Here is an 18,728-nt window from a genome sequence, read left to right on the forward strand (position 1 = left end):
GGAAGAGAAAGTGGAGGATAAAAGGAGAGAGAAGAGCAAGGATGGTATCCATGTACAAATATGTATTAAGTATCTATTATGTCACAGGCTTTGTGCTACTGAGGACAGAGAATTGACACTTTCAGGGCACCTGAGTGGCTCAGTTGGCTAGGCATCTGACTCTTGATTTTGGCTCAGGGCATAATCTCAAGGTCATGGGATTGAGCCCCATGTTGAGCTCCATGCTCAGCAGGGAGTCTGCTTGAGATTCTTTCTCTCCCTCTGCCTCTCCCCTGCTCTCTCTCTCTCTCTCTCTCTCTCTCTCTCACACACACGCAAATAAATAAATCTTAAAAAAAAAAAAAAAGAATTGACACTTTCAAGCCCTGCCTTCAAAGGATAGTGTGCCATAGAAGATTTGTTTTCTAAATCTCTATGTAGTAATTGCTTTTAAAGACCTTTGTTGTTTGGATTCCCCAGATGGTCCTAGGCTTGATTCGTGTGGAGTCAGATGTTATATACAGATTCTTGGGCTCCAGATACCATATTGGCCATATCTACAGGCTGGCTTCCTAGCTACTGTTTCTTTATGGTTGCTGGCTCTCCAGGAGGATATCCAGTCTCCATCTTTAGATGGAATGTGTTCAAGAACTTTGGGGAGGGGCTGCAATTCTATGAGGCAAATCAAATAAATGTCCTATATTCATTCCATTAGGGTCTGGAATGTTCATCATTTGCTTATTCATTTATTTGTTCATTCATTTTTTTTTAATTTTTATTTATTTATGATAGTCTCACAGAGAGAGAGAGGTAGAGACACAGGCAGAGACACAGGCAGAGGGAGAAGCAGGCTCCATGCACCGAGAGCCCGATGTGGGATTCGATCCCAGGTCTCCAGGATCGCACCCTGGGCCAAAGGCAGGCGCCAAACCGCTGCGCCACCCAGGGATCCCTCATGTTTTAAACTTAGTAGTTAGACCTTATCCTTAAGGCATGGTTAGAAAGGATATATCTAGCCATTTCTTTTCCTTAGCCCTTTAAACCACAGGGAAAACTGATGACAGTCTCTTCCTGTGGCATAATTATCTGGGAAATAATTTGGACCTTAGACTAGATTAAAAAGGAGGGTAGAACTTGAATCGCTTAAACTGGGGACTTGCTTTGCCTCAAGGGGAAACCCCTCGGTTGAGAGTTGGGGACAAACATGGGAAATCTGCTTGGAGTTTCTTTTTTGGTCTCAGTTGGTCTTCAATGGCTCATGACCTGAGCAGTATCACTGAAGGGATTGGTACCACTATTGAATCAATGCTCTCCATGTTGTTACCTGCCTTTACCATCAAAGACTCTTGGGAGACCATGCTGAATTACAGAGATGAAGAGGATGCACCCTCTGCCTTTGGGTTGCTTACAGCTCGGGGGTGGGGCAGAAGGTAAATGACTGAGTGGAATTTGAAGCTGAATAAAGTGAGTCCAAAATTGTAGAAGAGGCAGTGGGCTATGGGGACTCAGAAAAGGACAATTTTATTATAGGGTAAGATTACAAAAAACTTCATGGAAGGGATATTCGGTTCAGATGGGTCCTTGAAGGATAAGTAGAAAAGACAGAAGGATGTTTTCTGGGATAAAGGAATTATAAGAGAATTACCTGGAAACCTGAAAATACCAATGTGTTCTGGGAAAAGCAACTATTCAGCGGTGGCTTAAAGGGAGGGGACATGCATGGAGTGCTGAAGTGAAAGTCATGGGAAGGGAGCCTGAGAGACCTACAGGAAGAAACTCCGTAACCTTCCCATGGATGTTCAGATGGGAGGCAGTGTGGCACCTTCAAAAGAACATGCTATTCCAAGTCAGGCCTCCCAGAGTCTGCCTCTCAACTCTATCTCATTATTGCTGACTGACCTTGAACAAATTATCTAATATATCTGATCTTTATTTTCATGATATGTAAATTAAAGATAATATTTTTAGCTCTCACCGTGCAAAGTTTAAATGTGATATTCAGAAAGTGCCAAACAAGTACATATGACAGGCCCTCATGAAATGTAGGTCCTTCTCTTATTCCTTGAAGTGGGATAAATCAGGAAATGTAGTTGTCCATCAAAAGGTTTTCTATTCTGTTGTTCATTTCACAAGCAGTTATTGACCACCTCCTATGTGTTAGGTCCTGTGCTGGGTAATGCACGATGTCCAAGGTGCAAGCTCTAAAAGAGAGAAGAATACACTTGGGGAATTATACACAAAGAGGTCAGAGGTCAGGTATAGTCTGAGATAAGAAGTCTAGAGCAATCTTGAGGCTGTCTCAGACTGATGAATGAATGAGCATCCAGACAATGAGTGCCACACATGATATGCTGGTGGACATAAAGCAGGGTGAGGTCACTGAGGGGTGGCAGGGGATGGGGGAAAGGTGTCAAGGACCAGGAGGTATGTGAGCCAGACCTCAAGCATGGTTAGCATTTGGCATGGCAAAGAAGGGAGAAAGAGATGTGCTAAGTGATAAACCAAAACCAAAACCAAAACAAAACAAAAACACAGCAATGGAGCAAGGTGAGCTTAGGGTATTGTCTAGTTTGATTGTAGAGGAGGGATCCTGGGAGGTAAGGCTGAGGTGCAAGTTGAGGCCAGATTATGGAAAGCACTGAAAGGCAAGCTAAGGACTTCAATTTCCATTATAGGCATTGTCTTTTTTGTTGGGTGCGCTGCTCTGCCCCCCAGCCCCTGCACTGATTTATGCCATTTATTTTCTAGTATTTATATATTACCTTGTATCATTTTCTCTGTTAGATATATGTGTCACCTTATGCCCTAAGCAAGATTATAAATTCCAAAGAATAGGTCACATAAGATTTCCTAGCTTGATATGGCTCAGTGTGGTAGCATACCATCGAAGCTGAGAGATAAAGAAGGCTTGGGGATACCCCTGGAGAAGCTAGGAACACACTGTTGTGACAGCTTATAGAAAGTCCTAGCCCCACACAGGCACCATAATCAGCACATTTGGTCTCTCCAATGTTGATTTTAATGCTTTTGGTATTATCTCTAGTTTGAACAGTACCTCTATAGACCATATTTGATGTCCTTCCCATCCATTAATATAGACTCCTCAAATATAAGTGGAGGGGACACTTTTCTCTTGAAAGATCTTAGATCTTCCAGATTCTTTTAGGTTTTGCCTTGCCCAGCTCCTTGACTTTCCTGAATTAAACAAACCAAAGTCTCACCATTTAATAAGAGCTACTATGTGCCTCTAACTCCCTTATCCTTTAGAGATCCTGTCCTTTGATATTACTGCTGTTCCTTCTCAACTTAATCCAAGGAGGAAATCAACCTGGAACCTTAGGAATCAGGTGACTGAGGGCAGAAAGCAAGTACTATGCAAAGCAAACATGGTTTGCCTGGATGTTTGCTTTAGATTAAAGAGTTACTGGGGATGGTATACTAACCTTTTGTTTTGCAGGCAGCTTTACTTTCCCGATAAATAGCTGTTTTTGAGTAGCAATTCCTCCATGTGACCAGTCAGAAAGATTCTTAAAACAGACTTTTCTTCTCTGTGGATCAACTAGAAAGGCAACAGTGATAACTGAGCCGTTGGCTCCAGTCACATATCAGGACAATGGCCAATCAGGAATGCGTGGGTTTCTTATCTATCCTGTACCCAGCTGTTTGTTCAATTTTCTGTTTCTTGAGGCTACAGACTTTGGTGGCCCAAGTGGTAGGGTCCTCATAAGAGTGTCTGCTGCCCCAGATACTACTTGAGACCCTCACAATGTGGCAAGTGCATGAATGGTCTCACTCATCTGGAGCAGATTACTTTGGTTCTATAGATACTTTTAAACCTGGTTTTCTATGAAACAAGAACATATAAACTGGGGTAGGAGTGAATACGGGACTGGAATGAAGCTATATCTAGTGGTTTCTCTAAAGAACAAGAGCAAAATCTCTCTTTCCCCACAGGAGACTGCTCACACTATTAGGGACTAGCAAGAGTCTGTAGCTGGTCAGTTGATTGGATCATAGCCTAGCCCTCAAGGCCTGGCAGATGCTGACTATCCTCAGATTGTTTTTTCTTTTCTCCTCTCCTTATTTTCCATGGAGTAAGACTAACTCTTTACATACATCCCTCATGGCATATACACGTATGCACCTTATGACAGTTCTCTCCTCTTGTCTATGTTCCCTGTGTTCATACTATTTTGTCTGTATCTCTTCAATCCCTACCATTCTTCAAGGTCGAATGCAATTTACTTCTTCTATGCAGCCTCTTCAGAATGTTCCCTTGTGTTTCCTCACAACTTTGTCTTGCTCCTTGTATCTTCATGCTATGTGGTCAGTTTTGTATGCTTGTGGGGTCCGTGAGCTCCAGGAGGGTAGGCACCATGCTGGATTCTTTTCATGCCTTGCCCACATTACCTAAGATAGCTCTCATTCCCAAGATCACTTATCTCCCCTTTGTCATTCACTTCTGAAATGCCCATGGCTACTTGCACAAAGTTGGTGATACATAGTTACTGATTGGTTGATTTATCTTTAGCCTATATTAAAGAGAAGACCATAATGATTAAAATGATAGAAGGCTTAGCATGATCCAAGAGCCCTATTTTAAATCCTTGAAAGTAAGCATGCGTAAATGCATAATGGACTTTGTGTGCATTTCCTCTTTCATTTAGTTGCTGACAAGGCAGTCTGGCTCTAGCCACTCTTATGCTTAGAACAATTCAATTAGTAAACATTAAATGAGTATCTGCTAAGTGCACCTCATTCTGTTGGATCCTGGTAATAGGGTCTGTGGCCTTAAGGGTTGAAAAGCCTTAGTTAGTTGCCAGTCACTTATTTCCTTCTTATCCCTGATGGGAAATGACCATGAGAGCTAAGAGCAGTAGCAGCAGGTTGTTCAGGGCAAGGAAAAGATAGGGAAGGAGTTCCAAGGGGTCAGAGCCTGGAATGAAGAATTTCAGTTTCCAAGAGCACAAACTGGTTGATGCTCACAGTAAATACCGTGGTCTGAGGTGACTCAAATGACCAATTATGCAAGTATCACATCAGTCACTAGAGCCAGGTGAGACCTTCAATGAGGGAGTCAGTCTGAAAGTCTTTCTGGGGGTAAACTAAACATTCATCAACCATGAAACAAGGTTAGCAAAGGTCCTTGAGAAAAGCTAAATATATCCAGGTTGAAGTGCTTGAAGGCATGAACTTCACGGAAAGAAAGTGCAAATGAGGAACCACTTATATGCCAGTGAAGGAGACCAGAAAGGACAGTACCCATGGCTGATGAATCACAATAGCAAAAGAAGGAAATCTCTCCAATGCTGATCTGCAGCAGCTGCTAAGCTATATTACAGTTTGTTGGAGTAGAAGGCGGGGTGGGGGTGGGGTGGGAGGGTGGGGGAGGTGGGGATTGTCTTTAACTAAGGCACTTGAGCCATCCTGGGGAATTTGAGATAATGGAAAACTATGAACCACATCAAAATTCTGCTACATCTAATGATGTATAGAAATGTAATGTTTTTTTCAAGAACTGGATAAATAGCTGAGAGTTACAAAAGCATGTCACCTCATACACTGTGATCAGAGCATGTAATGTCCAAGATGCCATAACTTGGTGACATAGCAGAACCCTTTCTACCGATGGTCCAGAGAAAATGCTGCAATCATTGTCAATGTAGATAATGTGTCTAATTTGCAAGGAGTTGAAGGAAGCTAAGATGAAGAGTAATCTTGCCCACTCAAGGGTGGCTCTCAAGGGTAAGATGAGCAGGAGGTAGGAGGTGAGGGAGCACTTATTGAGTACCTATTCATATCTTTTGTGAATACTGTCTCATTCAATACTTTTCAGTAAGTATCACCTCCATTTTATAGGTGAGGAAATGAAGCCTCATGAAATTTACATAACTCTAACAAGGTCATATGATAATAATTATTAAAGACAGGGTTCAAACTTAGGCCCCCTATTTCCAAAGCCTAGGCTCTTTCTTCTCCAAAGTGGTGTTTTCCAGCTCTCTCTATTCCCTTTGGGTATGAAATCCCAGCCAGGGAAAGCTTTCAGAGAGGGTCTAGTATATTAAGGACATAGGGGAAGAGATCAGGAGATCCTTGCTCATAAAATCTCCTGGGTCTTGGGCCAATCCAAAGCTAACAATAAACTAATACTCCTTCTAGGTCAGCTCAACATTTTTCTACTTGGAACTTCTGTTTTTTCCAAATTGGCATTTCTCTGAGAAATATATTGAACTAGGTGAAAGGTGGATGTCATTGCCTTTTTCCCTTTGTTTTTCATATATGATAACCTTTATGGTCACATCTCGGTCTCATTGGTCTTTGCCCTCAGTGCAAAGAAAGTGCATGTTTACCCAACCTTTATTCCACATGGCTCTGAGCAGCACATGCTCTGATCTGGACTAAGTCCACCTAGCAGAGGGTGGGTGGCCTTCAACTGACCCTTCCAGGAAACACCTGTCCTCCCCAGGTTCCCTTGGAGTCTGTGCTAATGGCAACAGTGCTGGGATGGGGAAGAGTGGGCGGCAGCCTACTCTGCAGGAAGTCCAGAAACAGTCCCACAAGCTTCTCCAGGATGAACCTCAAATGCCTTTGCTTACTGTAAATCTTCCCTCTTCCGTTCTTCGATTACTTCAAGCATTGGCTGCACATGCTTATAACACATTTTTAATACTTGAGAGGAAAACAAGCAATGAGGATCTCATACCTCACCTCAAGACATATGAGACAACTATTTGGAGGCAGATGTAGATTCCAGGAGCAACTTGTCTTCTCCTTTACTCTTCTTGTCTTAAGATTGGTGTTCCTTAGGATTTTGTGTGGAATATCTTCTCTTCTTAGTGTTCTCATCCTCCCTGGGCAATCTCATTCTTGAGTATGACAGCAATCACCACTTATATGTGATGACTCTGAAATCTCTTCTCAGCCTCCGGCACTTACCTGTTCACTAGACACCTCTGCTTGGAAGTTCCTCAGGACACAGTGGCTGCTCTATAAGTCACTGTTGAAAGTATGACTATCTAAACTCTGAAGGTCAGGTAGAGGTAGGCCTCTGACTTTCTGGATTTTACAGCCTCTCTTTCATTGTTGTTGCTGTGTGAGGCAGTTTGGAATGGTGGATGGATTACAAGTCTCAAAACTGCGACTGTATTTAGACTCTGACCTTGCTCTGGTGTCTACATCTATTTATTTATCTGTAGGCAACAGGTCATCTCTGTGGTAGGCAGTACAGAGTTCCATCCAAGATTCCAGATCTGGTTCTGGTGTAAGTAAGCTGGAGGCTTTGGGCATGTCCATCCCTTTGCCTCATTGGGTCTCATGAGATAGTAGACCTCGATGATTTCTAAAGTCTCTTCTAACTTTACCTTTCAGTGTGAAGCATTCTAGCACCTCTGGGTAGAAACTTTTTTTCAGACTAACTAAGCTGATAGCTTTTGTTAGAAGGTGATATTACAAATGTCAGTAACTTGGCAAATTTCATTGTTTGTTTGTTTTTGTCCAGATCTCTCTGATTGAGGTTGAGAATAGTTGTTGGTTTCAACAAAATTCTAAATTCAGACTTCTGTTATAGTAGACGTACACATAGCAGGCTTGAAGAGGAAGGTGAAAAGAGCTCCATCCCACAGATGCTTATTTTTGACTCACTCATCCACTTTTCCTTCTTCCTGAACATGGAACCACAGAAGCATCTGTTGTCTGAGCACACCTGGCAAGTGTGGGTCTGCAAGGGTGACTGTGCTTAAGGGAGCTGGACCTCCCAGGTTATAAGTGCTTGATAAAATGCCAGAAGCACAAATGATGTATCTAAGTGAGTTGTCATCTTTCCAGGTATTCACCTTGGTAGCGGCATAGTTATTCTAAAACTATTTGGGTACTACTAATTTCTGAAAGTAAGTTAATTTAAATTTTAATCAAAGTAACATAAGCTTTGAGTTGAAACAAGTCAACTGTGCTATAAACGCTTGCCAACACAGTAGTGCTATAGCCTATCAACCACCTCCCCCATATCTTGCTCCCCAGAGGCAACCACATTCAGGTCTTTAAGCTCCTTCTTATCATATGTACTTCCATATTTTTAAATAAGACACTCATACTACTGTCACTTGATTAATAATTTGACATTGTTTTTAGAATTTTGTCACAGATGAGGTTTTAGGTCTCTTATACTCCCTTCTCCTCCTCTCATGCTTTCACTTCCTCCAACAGTGAATTAGAACTATATTCACTGTTTAGATTATTATGATCACTGAAAGATTGCTTGTGCTAAGCCAGGTAGTGGGCTGTAATTCCAACCTTTTGGTTTTTTCCAGTAATTCATGATTGCTGTTTCCTCTTCCCCACCCCCATCCTCCCTTTACTTCTTCTTTTGTTCATTATCTTTGTATCTATGCCTAAATTTCCCTAACATCTTTCAACATCCTTTCTAAACCAATTTCTACGTGGTCAAAATTGGCATCTGTGGGGGATGGAGATGATTTCTCATTTATCTTGAAGTCCGGTATGTGTACAGCTCCATTTTTTTCCCCCTGCAGACCTTTCTCCAGGGGGTCTCTGTCCTGTAGCTCCTCTTTGGCTTGCTCTTCTGACCCACTGCAAACATGTCCGCATGGGATCTCATTTCATAGTCATCTCTGGAATTTGTGTCATCTTTCTCTTATGTTGCATCCCTTATTTCCTGGATCCCATGCCTTCCCCTTTATCAGTTTATACCTCACTTCATTGGGACATATTCTCTAACAACTCTCTGAGGAAGTGTCAGTGTCCATAGGTAGTAAGTATTTTGAAATCTTGCTTGTATAAAAATGTCTGTATTCAATGTTTGCATTTATTTGGGACTTTTAGTTGAGAACAGATGAAAATAATTTTCCTTCAAAAAACTTTTTTTTTGTCTACTAGCTTCTAGTGCTGACATTGAGAAGTCTGCTGCTATTCTTAGTCCTCATTTCTTTGTAAGATATTTTTCTCCGTAGAAGTTTCTGTCTGTCCATTGTATGTTAAAATTCCATGACTATATACAATAGTGTGAGTCCTTTTTTATTTATTATGTTGGGCACTTGTTGGGCCCTTTCAGTTTAGAACTTTGTGTTCTTCAATTTCTTGTATTTTTTAAAATAATGTTGTCTCTATTCTTTTTCTTTGTTGACTTTTTTTTTTCTTTCTGGAATATCATTGGCCAGAAAATACCTTCCAGATCAATTCTTTGATTTTTAATCTACTTATCCATCAGTTTACACATTTTTATACATTTTGGGACATTATTTTCAACTTTTTTACATCTTCCACTGAGTTTATTGTATCTTTACAATATAAAAATTTATCTTTACAATAAACTTCTGCAATAAACCACTTTTTCTTATTCACATAGTTCCTTTTGTTGTTGTTTTTGTAACTTATTCTTATTTCATGAATATAACCTATATTCTACCTCTCTGAAGATACTAGTTACATATTCATGGAAGTTTGCTGCTTTCTGAATGGCCTCTGCTTCCTCCAGATTGTCTTGTTACTGTTTGTTATCATCTCCATCTTTCATGTTGAAGAGTTTTCTTTAGTGCTGATGTTTTCTTCTTGTCCGTTCTTATTTAAAGAGTGAGGTTTGTCAACTGTTGGATTAAATTTTAGGGTCATCTAGTGGCAACTGGGCTTTTTCACACACAGCTGGTTGTATTTGGAAAGCAGGAAATACAGTACAAAGACCAGGTCCTTGAAACAGGGGGCAATGCATTAGTATGGTAAAGTTCAATGCTTTCCCCTCTTTCATTTAGGGACACTTTGTTTCATTCTTGAACTTTAGAAATCATCAAAGGGATTAATAAGTGATTACCCCTTTGAGATAATTTCAGATGCTTCCCAAAACTTAGAACTAGTTGTGAGGTTGGGACTTTAGCTCACGGAGCCCAAAGAGCACCATCTTTGGAGATGGGCCCAATCAACTGGAAAGGATTAAAATAAAGATTACATGGGTATTATGACTACCCTCATGGAATTGGGATTGATGCAGTTGTGCCAAGCAAGAGTGGGACTCTTGTATAGATATAAAGTCCTGATATTATATGATCTTTGTGTTTGACTTTCAAAGGAGCAGCTTCTTGCAATATCACTAAATGATTATTGCTATTGACTCTCTGCATTAGGAAGCTCTCTGCATTAGGACAGTCCTGGGCGAATAGAGAAATTACAGAGAGCACTGTCTGCAGATAAATTGAAATGTCTTCTCGATCTAAAACCGAAGAATTTTCAGATTTTAAGTAAAAGTACTAGATATATGTTTCTGCAATTTCAGCCATCACTTGCCATACAAATGCCTTAAAGCCATCCCAGAATCTAAGGGAAACACTTTTCTCTCTTTCATCTATTTATTCATTTATCCATCCAACCACCTATTCTTATCCTATCTACTTGTCAAGGCCAAGTCTAAGAAGCTATATTCAACTATTGAATTCTACTGATTTCTCCTTTTCCTGAATACCTGCAGCAGAGCCGTCAGCATCACACATTCTAGCATGTAGTAATTCATGACTTAGATTGTCCTCAGGTGTGGTCATAAACATACACGCCTCCCAAGCACTGAGCAGCTAATACAAATGCAATCTTCCCCATGAGTCCACTATAGAGAGCTCCGAGGACAAGAGTAAAGGGGAGAATGGGCGCTCTCAGGAATGGGCACCTGTACCTTTGTCCTAGTCAATTGCTGCCTATCAGGAATGCAGGTCAAGGGTCTTAGATCTTCCAGTTTTTGAACAAGAGCCAGATATGCAGATATTTACCTGATTTTAAAAAAATGATGGTTCAATTTTACAAAAACACTGTGCGGCACAAATACCATGGGTGATTCACATTGTAGATCTGTAGCCTCTGACATAAGTTTTCTTTCCATGACACAATGAGCTTCTTGAACTCCTTGTTTCTGAATTCCCCACAGCAGCTCATACAGGAACCAGCATGCAGAGTAGGTGCCTGAGAAGTACTTGTCCAACTTTCCAGAATACCACATCCAAGCCAAGCAAAATTATTGTCTCAGCTGACTCTGTAGCCTGTAGGTAATACAAAGAGAATTATTCCTCTAAAACTTATTTATATATTAAAGCCCTCTCTCCTGCCCCTATTAAATCTGGTATGTTTTGATGTTTTGCCTGGCAGGCATAAATGAGATATTAGTGTGTTCTCTACCAAGTTTACATAAAACCACCCGTCAACCTTCTATTCTCTTATGCTGCCACTAATAGTGTATAAACTCTCTACCTCTTTCTTTTCTTCTCATGTGTCTTTCACTCATACTTCCACATACACAACTCGCCAGAAATTGCTGTCAATAATAAGGCCACAAGTAACCTCTTTGACGGCACACGCATTGGTGCTATTCAGCTCTGCCCATCCTCTCATCTGACTTGAATGGGTCTATAGCATTTGATGTTTTTGATTATTTCCTCCTTCTTGAAACTCCTTTGCTCCTTAGTCTTTGGGGCTCCACTTTCTCCTGAATTTTCTTCAATCTTCCTGGACACTCCTCAGCAGCCTCCTTTTTTTGCCCGATTCCTAACACGCCAAGTTTCTGCAGGTTGCATTGCAGGCTGTCTCTCTTCTCCTTCTACACATTCACCCTGGATGACCTTATCCTCTCCCGTGCCTCTTGCCCCACCCCCTTCACCCATGAGTGCTGATGATACCCAGTTCTACCATCTCCGCTCCGGACCCATCTAATCAGCTGCCCTCTGGCAGTGTCTGTCTCCATTGATACTTCACACTCACACGTCCAAGGCTGAGCTCATCATTCCCATCCCATCTCCTATGCTTCTCTTCCTGAATCCCCCCCTTCTCTGTGAGAGGCATGTCATCCATCTAGTGGGCCACACATGAATTCTGCAACTCCTTCCCAGTATCAGATTATCCAATAAGCACAAAAATTCATGCTTGAAACACCAAGAAAACAAAACCGGGGTGCCAAAAAATTGTTTTCAAAGAATTTAATGCTTAGTAAGTGTATCAAAGCAGCCATCCTAGAAAAAAACAGAAACTTTTTGGAATTCCTTACATCTATTTTACGACTAGATGTTACTTTTATTTTGAATGATGTTACAGGAGGTGGGCATAACTTTTTCAGGGCTTAAAACCATTAGGTCCATGCTAGAGCTCCGGCCATCCTCACCTACTTCCTCTCCATGCCCAATTGTTTCCTAAGCCCTGTTGATTTTGTCTAATTGACAACAATTGAGCCATTTCTAATGTTATCTTAGGGCTTTCACTGCCTGCTACCTGGATTGTTATAGCAGCCTTTAACTAGAATTCCCTTCCCATTCTTCCTTCATAGAGCTGTGTATCTGCTTCCTGTATGTCACTCTCCTTGCTAAAATCTTTCTATTGACACTGAATAACTTCAAGGGAAGTTCCAAGTACTTAGGCTAGTTGACAGGCACCTGTGTGCTCTGCTTCTCCCTTGGCCTCCTCATCTTCATGTATAGCTTCACCTCTAACCTTCACACTAGACTTCCAATGCTCACTTCACCTCCTGCAACCCCCACCCCATACCCCGAGGTCTGCATGAGAAATGAAAGAAAAGGCAGAAGAATCTAAACCCGTGGTCTCCAGAGAAGAAATTACCACTCTATCCCCATCTCTTAAAAGCTTTCAAAGGAGGAATAATCAAACATAGAAAGATAGACCCCAGCCATCATTTCCTTCTGCTCCTAGGATTGCCCCTAAGACTTTTGGTCATAGCTCTTGCCCATAAAATGCAGGTAGACTCATTCCTGGAGCCACACATAGAAGAGGGCCATTGTCTTCCTTCTCTCAATGCTTCTCTCAGTGAGAGCATCCTCACGTCACCAGCCACGAGCCAGCCCTCTCAGCTGACTGAACCCGTGTCTGCTGTAAACAGGGCTGGGGAGAACGCTCTGTGCACCTCCGGTTAGAGCTCAACCTTGGCTGGGGAGGATGGCATTACTCATTGGAGCCCCATCCTTTCTTCTCCCCAACATTGTTTGCCCATTTTCACCGGGGGGCTAAAATGGGGATGGAGGGGAGAGGCAAGAGGACACAGAGGAGTGGGGCTATTTGTTTTCTTCTTTGTGTTAACAATACAACATCTGTTCCCCAGCCTGGCAGCTGGACCAAAGTGAAATGATGTGAGTATTCACTGCCCTCTGATCAGGGGGTGGGGAGTGGGAGAAGGAAGGAGGGAGGGGTGCAGCGAGGGCCAAAGCCTTCCTGAACAATAACAGCCCCAACAGTAAAGAGAATATCTCCAACACTACTCGGCAGGCAGCCCACAGAACCCACAGAGCTGAGTAACTGGATGTTCCTGCTGATCCACATATTATAACGACACACTGCACAGTGATCTATGTGCCTTTTAAAAAGAGCCACACAATTAGAAGGCTAGTGTTTACCTGGTAAATACCTACCTTGGCTCATGCACTTTTTTCCCCCACTTGTTTTTATTTAAGTTCGATTTTCCAACATATAGTATAACACCCAGTGCTCACCCTCCTCAGTGCCCTTCAGCCAGTTACCCCAACCACCCCCCCACCTCCCCTTCTGCAACCCTTTGTTTGTTTTCCAGAGTTAGGAGTCTCTCATGGTTGGTCTCCCTCTCTAATTTTTCCAACTCAGTTCCTCTCCTTTCCCTTATAATCCCTTTCACTATTTCTTACTTACCTAAGAATAAGGTGGAGAGAGGTGGAGTGAGAGTAGAAAAGAAAAATGAGAGTTAGAACAGGACAGGCCACATTCTGTCCTTCCACAAGGAAGGAGCCACATTCTCCTGGTTTTCCTGCAACCTTACTCCTGGGTCCTCTTTTTCTGATGTCCAATGCCAGCAGCCTCCCCTTGTCAGTGGGCTGCGTCTCTCTGGTATCCCTGTTCACCCTGAGTGTTTTCATCTAGTAAACGCCTATTTGTGCCATCTAGATACTGACCCTTCCCAATGTACATCTCGAGCACAGACCTACTTCTTACATTTAGCCTCATCTATCCAACTACCAGCTTGTCATCGCCAATCAAGTTTCAAAAGGTACATCCGGCTAAGCATCCCCCAGATGAAAGACTGATGTCCTGTACCCTCCAAACTTGTTCTCCCATAGTCTTCCTCATCTCAGTTAATGCCAGCTTCATCTTTCCTTGAAAATTTGCCCTCTCTCGCATCCCAAAACAGAGCCATTGGCAAATCCTGTTGGATGTGCCTTCAGAAAGTCTCCTAGAACCCAATCACTTCTCCCCACCTCAACTAGCTATCACCTTGCTGTAAGCCATCATTAGTTCTTATCTAAATTATTGCAATAGTTCCTGACTGCTCAGCTTCCACCTGTGTGCTCCCTCCCACACCATCTACTCAGTTTTTAATGCAACAGTCACAGAGATCTTACAAAACTAATTTAGATCAGTTCGCTCATCTGCATCTGCATTACCCCCCTCCCCCCCATGACTCTCCTTCTCACTCAGAGTAGAAGCCAAAGTTCTTGCAGTGGCCTACAGAGTTCTCTATAATATGGACTCCTGTTAGCTCTGTGACTTGTTACACTGTTAACTTTGCCTCAGCCTTGCTGGCCTCTGTTTCTAGAATATTCCAGTTATATCCCAGGCCTTTCCCTGAACTGTTCTTCTCTCTGGTTTTTGCTTATCTTACACTCTCATCTTTAGGACTTTATCTCAGAATTTCCTAATCTCCTTTCCTAGTTTATTTTTCTCCGTGACACATCTTACCTCACAAGTTTTATCTTATACTTATTTATTTTGCTGATTGCCTCCTCCCAGTAGTGATGCAAGCTGCATGAGGGCAGGACTTTTGTCTCTGCTATACCCCTAGCACCTGGAACAGTGCTTGGCACATAGAAGGCACTTGATAAATATTTGATGAGTGAATGAATTGGTGAATAAACAAATAAGTGGATGCACGACTCTGCTATTGTTTATGACAGAATGGTTAGACTGCTAGCAGCTCATCCCACACCGTCTGAATCAGTGGGAAAGTGTCTGGCAAGTGTTTATTCTAGGTGTAACGTTTCTCCACCCCGGGTAAAATGGCAGGCCAGGAAGGCAAGATAGACTCTCTAATCCTAGGGACCCATTATAGCTCTTAGGAAAGGGATTTTGGGTACCTCCATGAAGTACATGAACAAAGGCTTCCATTCAGGTTTATAGAGCTCATTCCTGTTCCTTTGTATCAACTGGCTGATTTTAAGGACTCTGGGCAAAGCCAGTAGATTACAGATGAAGGTGACATGGGAACAGCTGTCTCTCAGACACAGAAGAGGAGAAAGTGAGAGATGCAAGCTGTCAGGTCAGGGCGACATCTTATTCCTTAGGAAGAGACTGCACTTCTCTCTTGGCTTTGCTTCTTGACTTATCAGCTTTCCAACCTTTAAGGTTACCAGGGCTTGAACAAAGAAATTGTGATACAGTGAGTTTCCTTGTATTAACCAGGGTGCCTTATATTTGCACAGTATGCTGAGAGCTTCTGTCTTCATTCCTTGTGCATTTTCTGAGGCCCATGCATATGCAAGGAAACTGTGCTAAGTGTTAGTGATATTAAAGAGAGCTCTAATGTAGCAGTGTGAGTAGAAAATGTTAATGTAATTAAAGCAACACCAAAAAGCAGAAGACAGGTATTATTCCTTTTTCACAGATTAGAAAACTGATTTAGAGATTAAGTTGCTCAAAAATACCTGCCCAGGTATTAGAAAAGCCCTGGGGACTGGATTTGATTTCAGGTGTTCTGGTGCCCAATCCAGGGCTCTGACCTTTATATTGTATATTATTCAAAGGTGATTTCCCCAACATTGCATTAGCCCACACAAATTGTCACATTGATCTGTGGCCTCCCTCTACATGGTCCAGAAGCACCAAGAAAAATGATGTATGTGATATCTTTCTCGAAGTCCAACAGCTAAGGTTGGAGACAGGACCCTGACTTGTTTGATAATCCACTAGGGTTCTAGGACTCATGAATGTATCCCAGCTCTGCTACCTACTAGTGAGTGACACAGATGAAATTATTTAACCTCTTGAAGCCTCAGGTTTTTCCTTTATATTATGGGGACATAACCTATGTCAAAAAGTTGTTCCAGGGATTAGTGAATGTGTATTTGCAAAGCATTATGTTGGCTTGCTAGGGCTGTCCACACAAAGTACCACAGACCAGATGTCTTAAATAATAGAAATTTATTTCTTGTAGTTTTTGAGACTGGAAGTCCAAGATCAAGGTGTCGGTATGGTTCTTTCTTGCTGAGGTCTCTATTCTTGACTTGCAGATAGCCACCATCTTTGTCCTCCAAAGTCTTTCCTCTGAGCACACGTGCCCTTGGTGTTTTTTTTTTTTTTTTGCCCTTGGTGTTTTTATGAGTGTCCTAATCTCTCCTTTTAAGGATATCAGTCAGACTGGATTAGGGCTCACCCTAACGGTCTCCTTTGAATTTCATCACCCCTTTAAAGGCCCTATCTCCAAATGCAGTCACATTCTGAGATCATGGAGGTTAGGGCTTCAACATGTAAAGTTTGGGGTGGGTGTGGGGGACACAATTCAGCCCATAACAAACACAAAAACCTAAAACACAGAACATTAAATCAACTAATTAAACTAAAGTCTAATGTCTTATTTGGATTGCTATTCTCAGCCTTTACTGCTTTCTAGAGTTCTATAATTCATTGTTGAATACGTACAGCAGCACTTCCCCTTCTTGTTTTAAACGTGTCTCTCTCAAGCCTCCAGAATGGTTCTTTGTCCTAGTGTTTTTATACTCACAGGTTTTGGAAGATTTTACTTACTCTCTTCATATCCTTTGTAATTTTCAAAGTTTGATGATAGCCTTGCTCAGCTCTTAGCCTTCCAGATGGAGTGGTCCCATGGCATGGCAGGAAGATCCTGGCCCAGGAGTCATGAGAGCTTGGTTCAAGTCTCCATTCTGCTGCAAGCCAGCTTTGGGCAAGTTTCCTCAGCTTTCGAAACCCCTGATTCTTTGGAGGAAGGTGGGGAACATGGACTCAATGCTAAGGCTTCATGTTCAGTGGTTCCCTGAATGGATCACTGTAGTTGAATCCCACCCCTGTCACTTTCTAGTTGGGTATCTTTGGACAAGTTACTTAACCTCTCCAAGCCCTCATTTCTTCTCCTGTAAAATGAGAATAGTAGTGTGATCTTGGTTCACAGGGTATCTATGAGCCTCATAGGAAATAGTGCAAATAACGATGACCCCTTAGCACAGTCCCCTTCAGTAAAAAACCAAACATATCCTAATTGTGCAAAGCCTCTTCCCGGCTTCATTCTTTCCTTTAGCCATCTTTCCTGTGTGTGTCTTTCCAGACTGCTAGCATCCAGATCCCCATGTCCTCTCTATTCCAGGTATACTAAGAGTTTTGTTTTGTTTGTAAAAAAGAATAATATTCTCTGTTTTGTATTTGGTTCATGATAATGTTCAGCAGTTTGTTTGCCCCTTTTGGCCAAAGCAATACACTCATCTCTGCTAGGTCATAAACAGAGAAGTTCCTCAGCAAATTGAATAAGCACAGCAGTGAGACTGCTCAGGAAGGACTCATCATAATTGGGATTTAAAAGTCAGTGTCTGCAAGATTCTTCTCACTGGGTTTTATTCTCATCCTTTTTATAGCCTTTTACTATAACAAAGTGCCAAATAATTTCTTTGTTTTTACATTTTTGCCTAACTTTCACTATAGTGTTAAAATATTAAGAGGCAGCAATTAATATTAGTTTAATATTAAGAGTAGCAACATTAACCTTGCAGTATTGCAATCATCTTCCTTTCCATCTATAGAGCAAGTGGAAAAATAGGTGCTGTGACCCCTCCTTGCTAGTTTAGGCAAATACTTAAAACTTTTTGGTCCTATGTGAAAGATTGACAGATATCTGATCCCCAAGTCCAAATCACAGATTTTTAAAAAAGATTTTATTTATTTATTCATAAGAGACAGAGAGAGAGAGAGGCAGAGACATAGGCCAAGGGAGAAGCAGGCTCCCTGTGGGGAGCCTGATACCAGACTCGATACCAGGACCTTGGGATCATAATCTGAGCCAAAGGCAGATGCTCAATCACTGAACCACCCAGGTGCCCCCAAATCACAGATCTTATATCTTAATAGCTCTTGAAACAGTTGCAGGAGGAGATTGTTGAAAGTAGCAGTAATAAGATGCAGACTCTTTTAAATCATTGACTCACTTTCAAACCAAACAAAATAACAGTTAAGATTCAGTTGGGAGAACATTTTTGTTGTTTCAGGTTTATTTTGCTTCAGTTGTTTTAAAAGTCAGAAAGAGTATGAAGAATTAATTCGGAGGGATATGTGCACCTCTATGTTTATTGCAGCATTATTTACAGTAGCCAAGTTATGGAAGCAGCCCAAGGATCCATCTGAAATGAATGGATAAAGAAGATGTGATATACGTGTGTGAACAGCACACACACACACAATATAATATTATTCAGCCATAAAAAAGAATGAAATCCTGTCATTTGCAACAACGTGGATGAATCTAGAAAGTATAATGCAAAGCAAAATAAGCCAGTCAGAGAAAGACAAATACCATATGATTTTACTCATGTGTGGAATTCCAGAAACAAAACAAGCAAACAAAAGGGGAAGAAAAGGACAACACCAGACTCTTAACTATAGAGAACAAACAGATGGCTACCAGAGGGGTGGGGGTAAGGGGATGTTGGAAGTAGGTAAAAGGGATTAAGATTATACTTATCATGATGAATACTGAGTAATATATGGAATTGCTGAGCCACTGTATTGTATACCTG

The 18,728-nt window shown here is 41.7% G+C and overlaps 2 long non-coding RNA genes across 3 annotated transcripts in view; one reads left to right on the plus strand and one right to left on the minus strand.

The window, feature by feature from the left end:
• The window catches only part of LOC144315238 (uncharacterized), a 58,697-nt gene that overhangs the window by 31,954 nt on the left and 8,015 nt on the right, over window positions 1–18,728 (plus strand). The window lies entirely within an intron of this gene.
• Window positions 1,476–11,694, minus strand: LOC144315237 (uncharacterized). Its single transcript, XR_013380983.1, has 4 exons — window positions 11,218–11,694; window positions 10,743–11,009; window positions 3,423–3,538; window positions 1,476–2,180 (listed from the first exon to the last, which is right to left on the minus strand). It is a non-coding gene; the product is annotated as an uncharacterized LOC144315237 (long non-coding RNA).

The sequence above is a fragment of the Canis aureus genome, chromosome 6, assembly GCF_053574225.1.
Source record: "Canis aureus isolate CA01 chromosome 6, VMU_Caureus_v.1.0, whole genome shotgun sequence".
In the NCBI taxonomy this organism is placed as follows: domain Eukaryota; kingdom Metazoa; phylum Chordata; class Mammalia; order Carnivora; family Canidae; genus Canis; species Canis aureus.